Source organism: Pseudophryne corroboree, chromosome 1 (assembly GCF_028390025.1).
Source record: "Pseudophryne corroboree isolate aPseCor3 chromosome 1, aPseCor3.hap2, whole genome shotgun sequence".
NCBI lineage: Eukaryota > Metazoa > Chordata > Amphibia > Anura > Myobatrachidae > Pseudophryne > Pseudophryne corroboree.
The window spans coordinates 390222376-390227881 of NC_086444.1; positions in this window are offsets into that span (position 1 = coordinate 390222376).

Consider the following 5506-nt stretch of genomic DNA (forward strand, 5'->3'; position numbering starts at 1 on the left):
GCATTTGGTGTGCCAGGGTTAAGGTGTTGATCTGTGAAGGTGAATAGTGGTTGATGGAGTGACAAAGTCAAGGGCAGAAGTAAGAGATGCATTGTATAGGGGTGTGGCTTGTTCAGGGCATGTGTGAGAGAGAATAGGAGAAAGAAGCGAGTCGAACAGGGAGGATAGGGATTAGGTGTCAATAGCCTCAATGTTACGCTTAGTGATGGTAGCCTTAGGAGGGAGAGATGGGGAAGAAGAGATAGATAAATTTGAAAGAGATCAGGTGGTGGTCAGATAGGGGGAAAAGGGGAATTGGAGAAATCAGAAATATTGCAGCGGTGAGTGAAAACCAGATCCAGTGAGCTACCATTAACATGGGAGGGTGAGGTGGTCCACTGGGAGAGACCAAGTGAAGAGGTGAGGTTAAGGAGTTTTATAGGCAGGTGATTTTGTGGGGTTATCGATAGGGATGTTGAAATCACCTAGGATAATGGAGGAATGTCAGAAGAGAGGAAGTGAGGTACCAAGGAAGCAAAGTTTTCAAGGAATTTGGAGGAAATGCCAGGTGGAAGGTAAATGACAGCAACTCAAAGATTAGTAGGTTGGTAGAGGCGTATAGCATTGACCTCAAATGTAGAGAATGTAAGGGATAGTTCTGGAGGCATAAGTTGGTGTGTAGGTAGAGGGTAAAAGGATCCCAACACCACCACTATGGTGACCCATGGGTCGGGGTGTGTGTGAGAATGTGAGGCCCCAGCAGAGAGATCAGCAGGAGAAGTGGTGTCATAGGGAGTAATCCAGGTTTCTGTAATGGCCAGGAGGTGCAGGGAATTTGAAATGAAAAGGTTATAAGTAGGGGCCAGTTTGTTGCAAACAGATCTGGCATTCCAGAGGGCACAGGATAGGGAGTAGGAGTTTGTGAGTGAGATGTGAATGAGATTATCAGGGTTTCTGAAGCATTGAGGTAAGATTCATTTGGAAGGAAGGGATATAGAGGGTGTAATGATGGTGCTGGGATCTTGGCTAAGAAGGAAGACTGGAGGGGTGTGTGGCTATGATGGGCATGGAGTAGCACGTACTGTGCTGAGCTCTCCTGCCTGAACATCCTTTTGTATATCCTGACGGCTCCCCCCCGGGGTTCGTAGGTGCCCTGGACCTGCTTTACCGTTTGGCGGACCCATTGGAGTGTCTCTGTCCCTGATCTGCTGACCTGCCTGTGTGACTGGCCGCCGGGGCGGCTTCTGCCTGGACTCTGCTGCGCCACCTGGGATGCGGTGTCTGTGACGGCGGGGATCGGAGCGCTGCCTCTGCAGGTTCTGTCGGGCTCCCGGGAAGTGATCTGCGGCGGTGTGCGCCCTCTGCCCTCCTCCCTTCTGCTGCCGCTCGGTCCCGCTGCCTGAGTGCGGTCTCCCCTGCTCCGGCCGCGGCTACCCGCGCTACTTCCGGTCAGCGGCCGGGAGACGCGCACGGACTGCACCTCCTGACCTCCTGCTAGGCTGGGCGTGCCCCCCCCCCCCGCTTCTCCCTGTGTCGGTTACCTCCTGCCTGCTGCTGATGCCGGAGGGGCCACGCTGCTGCTGCTGCCTTGGATAATAAAGCTCCACAAATCAGGCCACATATAAAGTACCTCCCAGGTGCTTCCAGCTGCTGTCAGTGAGAACTACTGCTGGGGCTGGCATTTAGGTTTTTTCCCTCTACAGTCAACTGTCCATGAGTCAGAGGTGCTCCACTGTGGGGTGTCATTCATATTGGGCTGCACGGAGGCCCCCCCGTCTCTTCTCCCCCCTCCAGAGCTGCATGTGGGGCTTGGGAGATAGTGATTTAAGCTCTCACCCCTAGTCATTATCTGCTCAATACTCCCGGCTCACAGCTCCCCCTGCTGCATATTTATTACCTGAAATATAGGGCTGTGACTTTTTCTGTTTTCATTATATATATCCGGCTGGAGGCTGCTGGCCCACCATTATGTGATTCCTGTTTTGTTGATATAACACTGACTGGAAGACTGTCTACTTGTCTTACCATAACTCTCTCATATAGTGCTGCAATTCCCCTTGGGAGTGAATATAACGATTATTATGGGGAAAAATTCTCAGGCTGCGGCCAAGCTTGAAAAATACGCTAGGAATCCTCCTGTACAAAATAAGAGAATGGGGGGGTCACAGAATGGCTCCTCTCCTCCCTCTCTGGCTACAAGTGCTGGCTCCAACCCCCCTGAAGCTTCAGAGGATGCTATCCAAAGGGTACTGGATGCAGTTAATACCAGTGAAGGCAGGCTGAACGACAAGATCACTCAGGTACAATCGGATCTCTCTTTAATCCATCAGGATCTACAACGCATTAGAGAGAGAGTGGGGGAGGCGGAAACCCGTATTTCTACTGTTGAGGACACTGTGGCTTCGCTTGGCCGACGCACCACTGCCCTTGAATCCCAGATGACGGAGGTGCAGAAAAAGTTGACCGATTTGGAGGGGCGTCTGAGACGGAATAACATTCGGTTTGTGGGCCTGCCTGAGAAGTAAGAGGGTGATGCACCTGAGCGGTTTTTGGAGAAGTGGCTCCTAGATTTCTTTGGGACCGATGCTTTTACGTCACACTATGCGGTGGAACGAGCACATAGAATCCCTATGCTGCCACTACCGCCTGGTGCTCCTCCCCGAACATTTATAGCTAAATTCCTACACTTCAAGGATCGGGACATGGGCCCTCATTCCGAGTTGTTCGCTCGTTCCATTTCATCGCATCGCAGTGAAAATCCGCTTAGTACGCATGCGCAAAGTTCGCACTGCGACTGCGCCAAGTAACTTTACTATAAAGAAAGTATTTTTACTCACGGCTTTTTCTTCGCTCCGGCGATCGTAATGTGATTGACAGGAAATGGGTGTTACTGGGCGGAAACACGGCGTTTCAGGGGCGTGTGGCTGAAAACGCTACCGTTTCCGGAAAAAACGCAGGAGTGGCCGGGGAAACGGTGGGAGTGCCTGGGCGAACGCTGGGTGTGTTTGTGACGTCAACCAGGAACGACAAGCACTGAAATGATCGCACAGGCAGAGTAAGTCTGGAGCTACTCAGAAACTGCTAAGTAGTTAGTAATCGCAATATTGCGAATACATCGGTCGCAATTTTAAGAAGCTAAGATTCACTCCCAGTAGGCGGCGGCTTAGCGTGTGTAACTCTGCTAAATTCGCCTTGCGACCGATCAACTCGGAATGAGGGCCCTGGTTCTAACCCTGGCACGCACCAAGGGCCCACTCAAGTGGAATGGTACCCGGATCTCGGTGTTTCCTGATTTTGCGGTCGACATCCAGAAGGAGAGATCCCAATTCCTTCCAATCAAGAGACGTCTTCGAGAGCTCAATCTCCCTTATGCTATGCTCTTTCCCTCAAAGTTGCGGGTGGTCGCAGGAGGAGAGACAAAATTCTTTCTGACCCCGCGGGAGGCGGCGACATGGCTTGACCGGCAGTTCCCGGCCGGGCGTGCTCTGGCAAATGACTGAGTGTCACGATTACCCACGGATTGAGCTGCGATATATGTCCTCAAATATTTTGTGCCTACAGTTATTCTATTAATGTTTGTTGACTGTTTCCTTTTAGGGGGCCTTTACTGGTAGTATATTGAATGTTGCACTTGCTGTTGGGTCCCTGCTTGGACGGGGGGTTGAGTGCTGCCTTGGCCCTGGGGGGGTTAGGTTATGGTGGGGGAGCAATGCCTGCCCTTGGCCACTGTATTTTTTTTGTCCTCTTTACTAGTTGTTTAGTTGTTGGGAGGTTATTTTGGGGTTAGGTATGCCACAGTTCGGGCCGGTATACAGGGTGGGGGGTTGTATGGGGGGGAAGGGAGGATTTAATGGGTTGATGTTTTTTATGCATTGCTGCTGCGACATGTTTAGCGACATTTTTTGTGGGCAGTTACTTTCCTGTCTATTTGGGATACCTTCACTGTTTTGGACACACTTAACACTTAGCGCTACTATGTATTATGGCATCACTTAGTCTAAAAATGTTATCCTGGAATGTGAGGGGCATTAATGATAAAATTAAAAAGGGCCCTGGTGCTTCGGCAGATTAGGCAGTACTCCGCAGATGTTATTTGCCTTATGGAGATGCACCTGGAGGGAGCCAAAGTTCTATCACTTAAAAAGCCATGGATAGGGTGGTCGTACCACTCCACTCATACCTCCCATTCCCGAGGCGTCTCCATCCTGATCCGCAGATCTGTCCCATTTGTTGTGGGCCAGGTACAGGTGGACCAGTGGGGAAGATATATTTTTCTTAACTGTCAGATAAATTCCATGTCTTTATTATTGTTGGCTTTTTATATTCCTCCACCATACTCCCCGGAGGTTCTACGCAAAGCTGCTGATTTTATGTCCCTTTACCCCAACATTCCCACTGTTTGCATTGGGGATTTTAATAATGTCATGGATCCTGGAGTGGATAGATTTAGCACCAATGTCACTGTGCCTCGTCCACGTCCGGGTAACTTCGCTCTGTTAGTGGAGGGTATGGGCCTGGTGGATGTCTGCAGAGCACGGCATCCGGCTGCTCGCCAGTTCTCCTGCTTCTCTCCTACTTACTCCTCCTTTTCTAGGATTGATATGGCCCTGGTCTCCCCCTTTATGATTCCCAAAATTGATGATGTCCAATATGCAACTAGAGGTATCTCTGACCACTCTCCAATACTGTTGAATCTGGATACTGGGGGTTCCCGTGGGCAGTTGTTTTGGAAATTTAACTCATTCTGGCTTTCACAGATGGGCACTGGAGCGGAGCTTGAGCTTGCATGGCGGGAGTTCTTGGAGCTAAACAGGGGTACTGCTGGCCCAGCAATCCTCTGGGACGCATTTAAAGCATTTATACGAGGTTCGTTAATTAGACGGGTTGCTACTTTAAAAAATGGCTACAAACTCCAGGAAATGGAACTTGAAGCGTCCTGCAGGTCCCTAGAAATCCAATATTTGCAAGATGGATTGGTTGCCTCCAAGGACGCATGGTTGCTTGCACAGTCCAAATGGAGAAACTGTCTGTCTGATAAAGCCAAATACCGGTTACTGTATGCCCAACACTCTTATTATGCTACGGGCGATAGACCTGGTACTTACCTAGCACATTTAGCGGCGGCAGATAAATTCTCCAATACTGTCCTTGCGATAGGCGGGGATGATGGTGTAACTTATGTAAAAACCCCGGAAATAGCGGACCAATTTGTTGCTTATTATAAAAGTCTGTATAGTACGAGATTATCGGCGGATTTAACGGAAATAAATGAGTATCTTGCTGGTATACCATTGCCCTCGCTCTCTAATGTGGCAGCTGAATTCCTTGATTCCCCTTTGTCATTGACGGAAATTGAAATAGCCATAAAGTCATTTCCTGGAGGCAAGGCACCAGGGCTAGATGGACTTCCCATTGAGCTATATAAGAAACATATTGACTTTTATGGCCCTAAGTTGCTTACTCTGTTCAATGACCTGTTGGAATTGGGGTCGCTGCCGGATTCTATGACTGAGGCTTTGATAATAGT